Source organism: Aquarana catesbeiana, linkage group LG05 (genome assembly GCF_042186555.1).
Source record: "Aquarana catesbeiana isolate 2022-GZ linkage group LG05, ASM4218655v1, whole genome shotgun sequence".
Taxonomy (NCBI): Eukaryota; Metazoa; Chordata; class Amphibia; order Anura; family Ranidae; genus Aquarana; species Aquarana catesbeiana.
Window position 1 is genome coordinate 436,944,101 of NC_133328.1, and position 15,225 is coordinate 436,959,325.

Consider the following 15,225-nt stretch of genomic DNA (forward strand, 5'->3'; position numbering starts at 1 on the left):
GGGCTTTTACATTTCAATAAAGCATTTTTTGGTAAAGCACAAGGCGTGTAAGTGAATCTGGAGTCAGTTCTGGGAGGGTTATCACTGGAGTAGGACAGAAGACTCTGTTAAACACAGAGCCTCCTTCAGGGGTGACTACCAGCAAGGTATATGCAAAAGAACTTCCTATCCAAGGTTGATAATGCTTACTTAATTTCTGTGTGCTGTTGTTCTCCTAAGCTGTGCACTTCTGATGTAGGCTACAAGCAGCTGTGGTAATTTATGGTACAGACATATTCCTCTGTAGTCACCACAGTAGGCTGTCATTGGAGAATGCATATGTCCACAGGACTTCATGCAAAGAGTCTACAGGATGAACACAAAGAGAAAAAATAAGTAAGGGAAAAACAACAAATAATACAATCCTGTTTTACTTACAGTGTCAACAAAATAAAGTATTTTGTTGAATGTTTCTGAGTACACAGTGTTCTGCCCAGGCAGAACATTTTAGCATAATAATGAACACAAACATATTTCAGCCTCCTTCTATTTTGTCACACAGCTACGCCTATTTCTCTCTTAGGGTGGAGCTATCCCAATTCCATCCTTTTTGCTTAAAGCGTTTGTTAACCCCCCCAAAAAAATCCAGATCCTGTTCCCTTAAAGAGGAAGTAAACCCTGCAGTCCCTATATTGCTTTTCATATATTTCTTTTTAATCACTCTTTAGCAAACATTACATAGTCTAATAACACACAATAGCCGATTACTGACTTTTTTTTCTAATTTTGAAAAAAAAATTTCTATCAAAATAAGGCGGTGCCATCTTCAGTATGGTTTTCTCAGCCCATGTAGAATATCATTTCCACCCTTTTATGTTTCCCTTCAATGTAATCTTGCACATGCGCAATCTGACATTACTACGGTAACCCATAGTTGACCTGCTGCATTGTTTTTGTGCGTTATTAACAGGTAAATACCCATTTTGGGTATATGCGGGGCTGTTTGTTTTGCTGCAGCTGATCGCCGTGCTAGGATACAGAAGGTTTACTCCCCGTGTGACGTCACATGGTCACATGGGGAGTTCCAGGATGCTGGAAAAGACTGCAGTCTCACGCGATATAACAGCTATACTACTGGAAGAGGAAATCCAATTAACGGCACCCTGTCAATAGATGGACTGCACACAGAGTGTGCTGTGATTTAAGGGAAGGGAAGTGCATGCGCCTGTGACGTCATTAAACTAAACGGGACAGATTACAACAAAACTAAACAGGTAAGGAGACAGCTACAAGCAGCAATCATTAGTGTTTTTTATGAGGATTTCAATACAGTAAAGTTGTTTGGGAGGGTTTAAAGCATGTTATACAGCACAGTGCTTGTGCTGTGTCATTTAGCCCCCTGTATACCCTAAAAAACCTAATCCTGCCTGGCTATACCCTCCCCTCTGCAAACTGACCATGATAATCATGGTTGCTAAGCCTTGACATCATGGTCAGTTTGCGTGATTTTGTCATCCACAGCCCTGCTATCTGCAGCTCCCTCCCCTCTCTGCTCTCTCATACCTGCGCCTGCCCACCCCCCACCTGCTCCTGCTGCTCTCATATTTGAAAATAAATCTTCTTATCCCCTTTGTATTATAACATGTGTCCCTGTGCCTATGTAATGTAAAAAATCTGCCGATCTGTACCAGTATGAACACGGCTCCAGGCGCCCAGCTGATTGTCGGTACGCCCTCTCTCTTCTCTCCCCCCTCCTCCCCGGCTGATGTCAGTGGGATGGCTTAGTCCTGCCCCCTGCAGCTGTGAGCTGGAGAAACAAGGGAGCTGACAAGTTATTTTATTTTTTTTAATAGTAATGGTGGTGATCTGTGATTTTTAGCAGGACTGCGACATTGCGGCGAACAGATCGGACACTTTGACACTTTTTTGGGACCATTGACATTTATACAGCAACCAGTGTTATAATTTGCTAAATGTCACTGGCAGGGAAGGGGTTAACACTATGGGGAAATCAAGTGGTTACTGTAAGTGTTCCCTAGGGAGGTGTCTCTAACTGTGGGAGGAGTATACTGCCTGGGAGTAGAGATAGGTCACTGTTCCTGATCACTAGGAACAGCAGATCTCTCTTTACTTCCCTGACAGAATGGGGATCTGTCTGTTTACATTGACAGATCTGCGTTCTGTCTCACTCAGGAGTGATTGCGGGTCGCCGGCGGACATTGTGGCCGCCGGCCGCGCGTTTCGGCTCCAGCATCGCGGTGTAGGCACACGCGCCTCCTATACCTCTTAAAGAGGCCGACGTACACCTACGGCAGTTTGTGCAGCCATGCCAACCTGCTGCTGTATAATGACGGCGGCTGGTTGGCAAGAGGTTAACTGAAAATTGCGCAGTCATGCAATGTTGTAATCAAACAAAATGTATATAATTTTTTTAACCAAATAGTGTTTTGTTTTGGTGGTATTTGCTCACCTCTAGGTTTTTTGTTTTTTGTTATCTAAATGAAAAAAGGCCGACAATTTTGAAAAAATATACAGTATATATATTTATTACTTTCTGCTATGAAACATATTCCATAAAAAAAAATCTCTTAATAAATTTACATGCGTTTGGTAAAAAAAAATCCCAAAAAGTGATTTGATTTGTGTGAAAGTTATAGTGTCTACAAACTATGGGATAAATACTGAAATTTTTATTTATTTTCTTTGTTACTAGTAATAGCGGTGATCAGCAACTTATAATGGGACTGCAATAGTGCGGCAGACAATCTGACTGAGTGATTCCCAGAAAATTAAGGGATGGCCAATATAGTGGAGAGCCCACTCACTCACCATGCTCAGATGCGAACACAGGGTCCATTTTCCACAACTTCCTGGGCCCCTTGACACACACAATTTCAGCAACTCAGAGAGATCAAATTGAATGAGGCAGAGGTAGCTTGGAAAGTGATCTGCAGCCAGGTGAGAGGACCCCATTATCAAAACCAGTGTGGGGGCAGCTGGGCCATAGCCTATAGCATGCATTTTTTTCCAGAAGATCCAACTACTTTGGGGAGCCCTTCTCTGATTGCTATCAGGGTACTTCAGTTACAGTAGGTTGGCCCTTGGCCTTGGATCCCTCCAGCTGTTCTCCTGTGTTACGAGAGCTAACCTGGACTTTACAGTGAAGAATGCTTTTAATGAGAATAATCACAGCATCAGGTGCCACTCAGACACTGCCGCATACACATGTGCTGACAGTAAACACGCTGATAGGAGGATAGAATAGCCTGAGCAAAGTGATGAACTCATCCATTGTGTTGCAACTGCCTTACTGTTCAATCAATGTTTTCATAATGGTGTGCTTGACCAAGCTGTGCCACAGTAATAGAGTATCCTGCTGCATTGTCTTGCAGGTGTGCCTGGATCACCAATGTGGCTTAACAGAATTACAAATTTTCTGGCAAGTAAAACAGGTTCAGTATGTATTTCAATTTCTGGCATTTACCTGCTTTCCTGGACTTCAACTTTCAATAGATACTGTATCACAAATTGAAACTTTAGAAAGTGTTAGATAATAATATTACAAGTTATTGCATTGTGCTTGTTTGGCATTTGATATGCCACCAATTCTATATATTATTTGGGGTTTCACGATTTGCAGTAGTTTTTGTCCAGCTGTAATATGCCTATACCATCATGCTAATATATGCATGTTTGTTATGTACCTATGGTTCTTTTTAATTGTACACCAGTCTTTTCTTGTTGTATGTCAGTTTTTTAAAATGTAATAATATATTTGTTATATTTTTTATATATATGTCTGTTCATACAGGACTTTACCTTTTTCCTTGGGGCCGCTATAATCCTGTTATAGTGGGGGATTTTTCTTGCTTATTTCTTTTAGGGTTGATGGCCCATGCCCTTACAACCATTACCCCTCACCTCTATGTAACAATTCTTTAGATTAGCCAAATTTCTATAAAAATCCAAAAGGACTTTGTGCTATTTAGTCTGTTAGTCTAGTATTATAGCAGTCCTGATATGATGACTTCTGGATCTCCATTAAATGATGCCTACCGATGATATGTTTGTAATACTCTAATCCATTGCTGGAGGACTTTTTTCTTTTACCATGTACAGAGATTCACTGCAACCTACTGTAAATGTATTCTTCTTGAAATGGATTGTTAGAGGGGGTCATCCTATTCCATAGTTCTGGTAAATCTAAAGGAATTTACATCTTCACATAGCAGGAACTTACGTTCCCATATGCGTTGTGCATTTTGGAGCATTCACGCATACCACTTGAATGGGCTGCCCTACGTGCAAAAATAGCCTCTAAGAAACTTTTTTGCAGAGGAGTGTGGTGCCTTTTCACCACACTTTTTGGTGCATTTGCTGTGCATTTGTTGCAAGGCAAACACATGCCTGTTACCCGCACTTGGGATGCCTTTAACATGTAATGACAATGCAAGCACAATGCCCATTTGCATTGCATTTCTGAAATGCATGGCAAAGCACGCATTTTCTGTGCAACTTGCCATTCATTCGGAAATGCACAGATGTGAATGGAGCCTCATCGTTCTTGCGTAAACACACCAATTTCACTTTTAGCCCCCATTCATAACTAGTGTAGTGGACCTTTTTTTGAGCATGTTTTCCCGTGACTCACATCGTGCAGCCCATTGATTTCAACGTGGAACATTACACATGGAAAAGTAGCTAATTGGAATATTTTGGCGTGTTGCAGTTTGCACCTTTTTACTGTGTGTTTTGCTGCATTTGTCACTCATTTTTTCACATGGCAAAATGTGTGTTTGCTTCTGCGTTTGGGTGCTATTAACAATTAAAGTATTTGCATTAAGATAAAAAGCCTTCTGTGTGCAGCAGCCCCCCTTGGCTCCCCAATACTTACCCGAGCCCCCTCTCTGTCCAGTTATGTCCATGAGTGTCTCAGCCATTGGGACTCTCCCTCCTGATTGGCTGAGACACAGCAGAGTTGCCATTGGCTCCCGCTGCTGTCAATCAAAGTCAGTTAGCCAATCAGGAGAGAGAGGGGGCAGGACCGAACCACAGCTACATGTATAGATGGACCCACAGAGCTGCAGCTCGGCTTGGGTGCCCCCATAGCAAGCTGCTTATTGTGGGGGCACTCAATAAGAGGGAGGGGTCAGGAGCACAGAAGAGGGACCCAGGGAAGAGCAGGCTGCTCTGTGCAAAACCACTGCAACAGAGCAGGTAAGTATAACATGTTTGTTATTTTTACAGAAAAAAACAAGACTTTACAATCACTTTAATCCCGAAAGCATAACTAGTTATTTCAGGTGTATAAAGGTGGCCATACAATTGTACAATCTCTATACAATCTCCTTTAGATTTTACAAAACAATATAATAGGAGGACACACCATCTATTCAATCACTCTGTATCCAATCAGGCAGACCCTTGCACTACATAGTTGATGGTAGATCTAAAGGAGATTGCACAATCAGATTGTATAGTGTATGGTGAGCTTTACAGAACCCAGGACATACTTCTCCTGTTTTCAATACTACAGCTCTGACCCACATAGGCCCATATCGTGACCACTTAGCTTCTTCACACTCTGCCAAATGAACGATCTATGAAAGTAAGGTAGAAAAATTGATGGCTGTGCATTAATGAGAACAGTGATAACTGATTACATTGGAAAAACGTGCACCTGCAGAGGTGGGTGGGAGCGATTCCCTGGAATGGGGAGGGCAGATGCAGTGTATGTACTAATCAGGTCAGCTGGTAAAATCCTTAACTGCCCTAACAGTTTTCAGGTCCTAAGGGCTGTCCAGAAGGTAATGGAGAAGTAATAAAACAAGCTGGACACTGAGGTAATGGCTGTGCAGGATAAATATAAATCTTTTTCTTTTCTGTAAAAGATGTACATTAATGATATATTGGTACATAGGGGTGCTGGAATTTAGAAAAGAAAGGTAAACTTGGCCTTTAAACTGGCCAACTGCATTGAAATAATCCCTCTCTGGCCAGTCCCTACTCTGCTCTGCAAAATGCAAATGCTCCAGTAGATATAGTGCCAATATGAGGCAAACAGACATAAGCTGTAGGAGAGCTACAGGTTCAGGTCTGGTCACTGACCTGCACTATGCAGTAGAAATAAGATATACCTATGCTCAAATCCAAATAGCTATCAAAATATCACAAAACATAAAGCACCTTAAACTTTTAGGAATACTAAATTTACTGAACTATAGCTTTCAGATAAATATGCTATGATGATGGATCTCTGTCTTCTACTTTGCAAGCTGATCTGTTAAGTGTGTTTTATCTTGCATCTTGCTAATTATCTGCAAACTGCTTCTACAATGTAAAATGTATTCTTATGAAATTCTCTGTTTTAGCAAATGTTTGCTTATTTTTTTAATCTAAGAGACAACAGGCCTAATTTACTAAGTTGTGAATAAAGTGAATAGAAGCAAAGTACACCTGTATGCAAATCAACTACTTGCATGCGGGGAAACAGAGCTTCACGTTATTGGTTGTTTGAAGTGAATACAGGTTAGCATCACTTCAACTCACTTCACACTAACATTCAATACTGGAAAACTGTACCTCACATGGTTTTAGCTTAGCAACCACTTCTGCTGGTGATGGGTTGGACATACTGTAGCAATTATTATGAGAACGGAATAACTTCCTTTACAGAACAGCATGTTCCCAGATCACCGTGACAGCAAATGACAAATACCATTTGATGAGTTTAAAAAAATCCTTTCTCTTTATTGTTGCCATGTCTGGACCTTGTTTAAATAATGACAACGTTGGAGCATGCCACATTAACCTCACTCAATCTTCTAATAATTTGTGTGCACATCGAGCAGCTAGAGGAATGCAATTTGTAACTGGTAATCTGGCTATTTAGTTCAGACAAAGGCGCTGAATCTGTACAATTCAGAAATAAGTATTCAATAAATACTTCAGAGATCAGAGCACATCAGCCAACATTATCACAGAAACACTATGATTATAAAAGATACAATGAGCCTGTTTGAGCAGCAAAAAGCACTTTTTAATTGGGGCTTTCATGTGTTGAAAGATCACAAAATATTGCTCCCCGAGAGCTACATGATTGTTCTACGAATGTACAAAAAAAAGATTATAGCTTTTGGAAATCTGCTCATGAGAAAAAAATAAAATGTAAAATCAGACTTAGTAGTCTACTCCAGGCTTCTAGACTTAACCTTTCCCACTCTATGCAAAATTAAAAAAAAAAAGTTTACACTTTAAGGTATTACAGTGCATGAAGTAAGACAGGCATGGTGGACACTGCTCCAAACAACCTGTGGCTGCATGCAAATCCAGTACACCTGGGTGCCAGCCCATACAACAGCAGTGTTCAATGTGGAATAAGAATGGAAGTGGTGGCACTCCAGGATAGATGAAAGTAGAAATATCTTTATTGGAAATCCAGTTAAAAATACAGGAAATACACACACTCCCAGGACAGAGTTTAGCAACACATTTATCATGAGACCTAAACCATAATTTCCCTTATAAGTAAGTATATTAAATGTGAAATTTATTAAGGTGCTCTGTGATAATTGCCGATGCATGCTTTTTTATTTTAATAAAGTCTTTGGTGCTTAAATATAGTTTATTTTTCATTGCTTAAAGTAAAACCATGGGCAAGCTAAGGACCTATATATAAAAAAACAAAAACAAAAAAAAAACAAGTAAATATATGTTTAAACAAGCCATCTCTGGCCTGTGTAGCTGCAGACATTGTGGCACTCTACACCCTTAAAATTCTAAAGAGGACCAGTGAAGGTTCTCAAGTCAGGTCTCTTTTTTCTCCCCTCTTTCTGTGTACCTGCTTTGTGGAGCTGGCAGGCTGGTAAGGCTGTGACCTGGAAAGTGTATGTGTGCCGCTCAAGCTTGGTAGAGAGGGGGTATGTGAATGGTGCATCCGCATCTGCTGTTAGAGTGCTGACAGGGGATGGAGCCCGCCCTGGCACCTGCAAGGGTTCAAGAAAAAAAGGGTTAGCCCCTGGAAGTCGCACATCTATGATTTCCTAGAGAGGTGAATGGAGTGGCAACCTCAGCCTGGACTCCAACCAGGCTATGCCCCAATGCATTTCACTCAAGGCTGGCAAGGCTGGCAGACTGGCAAATTTATGCTGAGAAAAAGAACAAAAAGATCTAAAGAGAGAAGTAATTTTCTCAGAATGTTGAGAAATAATTAATCTATGATGCCTGCAGCAACAAGGTTCAGTGAGAGATTGTTTTAAAGCATGTGAAACAGCTTGGTTAGAATATGTAAATAAGTGTATGGTCATTGCCTGTACACATTTTAAGCTGTGCTTCCTCAGCTTGGAAAGCTGTGGTTCCATAGTACATACTAAGGTAGGTGTGGACCATGTTTCCTACTAGTATCAGTATTTATTTTTTACATACCATACCATTGCTTGCTGTAGTAATAAGAAAAGAAGAAAAGAAGTTCAGAAAAGAAGTTAAGGGGAGTCAGTCATTATTCTTCTTAATGTGAGAAACAGCTGTTAAATCAGGTGACCTATTTCACCTATTTTCATAAAGGGTGCTATGCCCATATCTTTTGACCTACAACAATGAGAGGAAGTGAGACATACAAATAAATATATAATTATAAGATACCTTATATTGATAGTGTTATTCTTTAGATAGCGAAAATGATTTGAAGCAAATATATACTTTTTCTGTAGTTAGTATTGCTGCCAGTGCTGTACAAGATAAAACTTGATGTTCCAAAACTGAACTGGCAGAACTGTTTAATATGCTCTTAAATAATTTATTCAGATTATCAGTCAAAATCCCAGCATTAAAGTTTTAACTGTAAATATGGCATAGAAGAAACCTGTAGATAATTATTTTTTATGAAGCTCCATCATAGAGTTTCCAGTTATTCAAGCTGGTAACCTTCTCACATTCACTTTAGCCTTATGGAAATGTTATGTGCATGTTTTTTATTCTTCCCCTGGTGGGAGCTGCTGCTTCCACATAGGAGACAAACTATTTGGGTCCGTAGCGTTATTAATCTCCCAACATTAGAATCTCGCAGTCTATATGCTGTACATTTAATCATTGTCAAAGTCCCAGTGTGCATCTTCGCTGTACTGTTGATTTCTGCATAAATATTTTATAGGTCTCATCAGAGACATATCTATATCATATTTGAAGTTCCTAGTGGGCAGCATAGTTATTATCCTTTTCTTTATTAAACAGCTCCACATTGACATGCACATTTATTTTTAAAGGTGCAATAATCAGTGCCTTGAGAAAATTATGTGATCTAAATTTTACTTGGACTTACTAAGCAGAACTAATTTGAAAGCTTGCTGAATATGTATAAAAGAACTTGCTTTACATTAGATACTTATGCTAAAGTAGTTTACCAATGTCAAACTGTTTCCAAAATAAATGTTTCAGGATGTTTAAGAATTTCAGAAATGTTTCTTGATATCAGCCAGTTCATGATAGCCCCTCTAGTGCAAACCAATGCACATGTGACAGCCATAGGAGAAAAATAATATCCTATATCTCCTTTTATAATTTACTTATATTTAGAGGACACCTCATATATCATGTAAAGCAAGTCACCTTGAGTTATCACACTCGTACATTCTACTCTTCCCTGACTTTGGGATGATTTTGACCTCTAGATGCTAATGGGTTGTTTTAAAAAAAAGATATAGAGACTGTTTTTAGAAAAATATGTGTTCAATTAGCTCAGTAAATAAGGTGAAGCTTATGTTCACTTTTAATACCATCATATGCAAAGTGCATGAAGAAAGGGAATTTAGATTGCACATAGTTGGCTAATTGAAGTGATCACTGCTTCACTTCATATACTAATCTATGTGGATGTTCACTTTTCTGAATGAGCAGTCTCTACATTAGTAAATCAATTTATGCAAGTCTTTTCTTTCCCTTCTCTTGAATGTATTCTTGCCCTACTATGCCTGCACTCTAAACCTGTGAATACAACATTACCTCCCTGAGTCTATAACGAAAAGAGCTAGGTAGGTTATAGGTCTTTATAAGTGAAGGTATTACTTCCACTGTTCGTGCTGCTGATTAAAATCTTATATTTCTGGAAACCTTATCTTCTGGAAAATGGTTAGAGCCTTTGGCTGATCTTTATTGCAGTCAGTGTTGCCATTACTTCTGTCCTGACATTCAGGGTGCCACTGGGATAGAAAACGAGAGGTATCTTCATAATAAAAAAAAATAAAAACACAAAATTTGGCAAAACTTTAACTTTTATTTTTTTTTTTATTGCTCTTTGTGTGGACACCAGGGATGGACTGGCCATCGGGACTACCGGGAGATTCCCGGTGGGCCGAAGGCTCAGTCTGGGCCACTTTCACTTTCAGGCGCATCTGCGGTGCGCGGCGATCTACCCGTCAACCGCCAACAGCTGGCGCCTGACGGGTAGATCGAGATTAGCCAGCATGCAGAGTAGCGCAGGGAGCTTCTGTAGTAATAAGTTCTCTCTCGTGTCATCACGCTGTTCTCCGGCGGCCCCGCCCCCTCCTCTCTTCTCGTCTATACCAATTGGCTTGTAGGATCATCTGGTATAGACAAGAAGAGAGGAGGGGGCGGGGCCGCCGGAGAACAGCGTGATGACACGAGAGAGAACTTATTACTACAGAAGCTCCCTGCGCTACTCTGCATGCTGGCTAGTAAGACCCCACAATGTGCCCTGATGATGTGCTATGTGCCCCGCTATGTGCCCCATCATGTGCCCCGCTATGTGCCCCATCATGTGCCCCATCATGTGCCCCGATGTGCTATGTGCCCCATCACCCCATCATGTGCCCCATCATGTGCCCCATCATGTGCCCCGATGTGCTATGTTCCCCATCATGTGTCCTGATGTGCTATGTGCCCCATCATGTGCCCCGATGTGCTATGTGCCCCATCATGTTCCCCATCATGTGCCCCGATGTGCTATGTGCCCCATCATGTGCCCCGATGTGCTATGTGCCCCGATGTGCTATGTGCCCCATCATGTGCCCTGATGTGCTATGTGCCCCATCATGTGCCCCGAGCCCTGATGTGCCCCATGCCCTGATGTGCCCCGATGTGCCACGTGCCCTAATGTGCCATGTAGCCTGATGTGCCCCATAATGTGCCCTGATGTGCCCCATCATGTGCCCTGATGTGCCATAATGTGCCCTGATGTGCCATGTGCCCCGTGCCCTAATGTGCCATGTGGCCTGATGTGCCATGTGCCCCATAATGTGCCCCATCATGTGCCCTGATGTGCCATGTGCCCCGTGCCCTGATGTGCTATGTGCCCTGATGTACCATGTGGCCTGATGTGCCCCATGCCCTGATGTGCGATGTGCACCATAATGTGCCATGTGCCCCATCATGTGCCCTGATGTGCCATAATGTGCCCTGATGTGCCCCGTGCCCTGATGTGCCATAATGTGCCCTGATGTGCCATGTGGCCTGATGTGCCCCGTGCCCTGATGTGCCATGTGCCCTGATGTGCCATGATGTGCCATGTGCCCTGATGTGCTATGTGCCCCGTGCCCTGATGTGCCACGTGCCCTGATGTGCTATGTGCCCTGATGCGCCCTGATGTGCTATGTGCCCTGATGTGCTGTGTCCCGATGTCCTATGCCCTGATGTGCCTTGTGCCCCGATGTGCTTTGCCCTGATGTCCTGTGCCCTGATGTCCTGTGCCCCGGTGTGCTGTGCCTCAACGTCGTGTGCTCTGATGTTCTGTGCCCTGATGTGCTGTGTCCTGATGTGCTATACCCTGATGTACTGTGCCCTGATGTGTTGTGCCCTATTAGCTGATGTGCTGGGCTCTGTACCCTGATGTACTGGGCACTGTACCCTGATATGTTGTGCCCTGTACGCTGATGTGCTGGGCACTGTACCCTGATATGTTGTGCCCTGTACGCTGATGTGCTGGGCACTGTACCCTGATATGTTGTGCCCTGTACGCTGATGTACTGGGCACTGTACCCTGATATGTTGTGCCCTGTACGCTGATGTACTGGGCACTGTACCCTGATATGTTGTACACTGTACGCTGATGTACTGGGCTCTGTACCCTGATGTGCTGTGCCCTGTACCCTGATGTGCTGTACCCTGATGTGCTGTGCGCTGATGTGCCTTGTGCCCTGATGTGTTGTGCCTTGATGTGCCTTGTGCCCTGATGTGCTGGGCTCTGTACCCTGATGTGGCCTGATGTACCGTGCCCTGATGTGTTGTGCCCTGGGCCGGTCTGGATGAAGTCCAGGGCCACATTTTTGTCCCAGTCCAGCCCTGGTGGACACCCCTCCTAACTTCCCAATGCAGGCAGACAGAAAGCTAGAAGATTCTCCCTCAGTAAAAAACTTTCCTAATTTATCTAGAACTCTGATAAATGGCTAATGGCTGGGTGAGCTTTAATTTATTCAAACAGAACATACTTAGCATTATTTAACTTACAGTGTTTCTACACTTATATCCCAGTGGAATGCCAGTGTTTGATCATAATGTTGGTTCCCTAGCAACACCTTTTTCTCTACAACATCACTGATATTTGAATGGTCCCATACTACTATTTAGTGCATTTTTACATTTTATTATTGTTTACTATTAGGTTGTGGCTATCAAAAAAGCTATCCATTACATTGCTACTATATTGGGTTAAACTAATGCTATATTAGAAAATAGACAAACCATGATGGATACATGTGTTTGAGGTTTGGATGGCCCTTAATCACAGTACTGGCGCACACCACTCAGAGCTGGTATATTGCTTTTTATCCCAAGAGTTTAACCAATTTAATGATGTAATTTGTAATACAATGTCAATATGCTCCCATTAAGTGTTTTAGTTTACTCTAGAGTGTTGCTCATTGGATTTGTACATTTTGGCTGTTGGCCATAAGAGATTACAGCATTAATGGCTGAATTATTAGTAAGCTCTCTCCCACATTTGTTCAATATGTCTTTTGAGATGTCTATGATCCAGAGTACCTCAATTTGTGAGTTGACAGCTATATGCAAAAAAAAAAATGTTTTCAGAAGTCCCCTTACCTGTTCTTAAACTGTTCACTTAATCATCAACTTGCAAATGGGATACATTTGCACATACACATACACACACTTGAGTTTTGTTTTTTTCACTCAAAACAGCATTTTCCTTATTGTTGTACACAACATTTCTACAAATCTTTGTTCTCAAAAACACTTTCTCAAAAACAATATGGGAATATTAGGCCAGTAATCCTTCACTTCTTCACCTAATAGCAGTATGTTACTATTGTTCATTGTCAGTAATTAATTCTGTGGAGAAACACTATTCTATGCCCAGAGCTCTGTTTTAGCTATGTTTCACGTGTTTTAGATTTTAAATTCCCTTTTTCTATGTGAGGCATGATTTCTAATTATTGTCTCTCCATCACCCTTTTTTTCAATATGCTATACCTCTTTCTCAGTTCTGTTACTATATTTTAATTGCCACCCAAAGTTATTCAGGTGCTCTCACAACTGTTTCGTCAGCTGTCTCATAGCTATACCCAAGCTGCTCTCTCTCTCTCTTTACTTTATCTCAGATGACTCAGTTGATTGGCTATGTACCTGACATGAGTCTCACAGCTGTATTATGGATGAATAGCAACTTCTCTTACAGTGCCCTGTAACCGGTCTTCACCCATCCACACAGGTGACAGAAACCTATAAGACCACACATGTGCAGTCCAACCACATTTATCCCCAGCCAGCCAACTTAACCTGATGACATCCACAAGATGGTCAATATCTCCAAGCTAGTGCAATGGAAAAAAATACAGACACAAGCTGGGAAATGGCCTGACATCACGTTCAACCACAATGCAGAAGAATATAATATGTATGAACAGTGAATCATCACATACAGCATAAAAACTATATAGAAGTATATTTTATTTGATCTATCTATTAGAGCAGTGGTTCTCAACCTAGGGGTCGGGATCCCCTCGGGGGTCAAATGACGATTTGCCAGGGGTCACCGAATCCTGGGCTGTTCCTGAAGTCTGCACTGCTCTCCCAGCCTTTTTGCCGCCACCCAGGACGGCTGTCCCTGGAGCCTGTGGCTGCCCACTCAGCCTCTTCACATCCGCCCATTCAGTTCAGAGCATGGCTGGGGGGCAGTGACTAGAGGTCAGCTGACTGGTGAAGAATGTGAAGTGGGAGGGGCTGAAGGAGACCCTATCTCCTGATTTCAGCATAGGTGTCACTGCTGCGAGACACCACAAAGTCGGAGACATAGTGAGTAACATTACCTGTGATTATTGTTGCCATTAAAAGTCCCCACTACAGTTCTCAGATCAGCAGATGACTTTGATCAAGAGCACCTAAGTTGGCTGATCAGAACTCCCCCCCAGCACTGCCACTGATCCCACCCCCCACCAGCACTGCCAATCATCCCAACTCCTCGCCAGCACTGCCACTCATCCCATTCCCCCACTTCCCCACCAAAGAGTAAGAGAAGGAAAAAAAATAGAGAATACATGGAAGGGAGAGGAAAATAGGGGGAGGAACAAAGAGAGAGATAGAGAGAGAAATAATAAGAGAAATAACAAAAAAGACGGCGAGAGAGGGATGGGGAAAAAAAACAAGAAATTAGGATAGAGAGAGATAAAAGGGAAGGAAAGGAGAACAAAAAGAAAGAGTGGTACATCCTAAGTGGAAGGGACTCAGGGAGCGCTAACTATCCATGGGTTAGGGGCGCAAATTACTTGTCTTGACCACCCATGCTACGAAAATAATTTTATCGTTAGGGGTCCCCACAAATTTTATCAAGGGGTCACGGTGCTAGTAAGGTTGAGAACTACTGTATTAGATGGTGTTGACATCCTGCATCTTACCTTCAGTGAGTACGGATGTCAGTGAGTAACGATGATGGTACCCACTAATGATATATTACCCCTTTTCTAATCTTGTGGAATTCACCTCACTAACCTTCAGTGAGTAGATTTGGAGATCAACAAAAGTACTGTCACAATCCTTAGCAATTCAAACTGAGCATATGGTAAACAGTCAAATGTTACCTTCAATTAAAACCACAAATCAAAACTAGCAGTAAATTCAGAGATATAGGTATCGGAGGCTATATGCAGATAATTACTTTTCCTGTAAACATCAAACCTTGGTCTTATCATTTCCCACCCACCTAGCATGCCTTATTTTTTAGTAAGCATCACATTAAAGGATCAATAGTGAAAGTTCAAAATGTCGAGATTTTAAAATAAT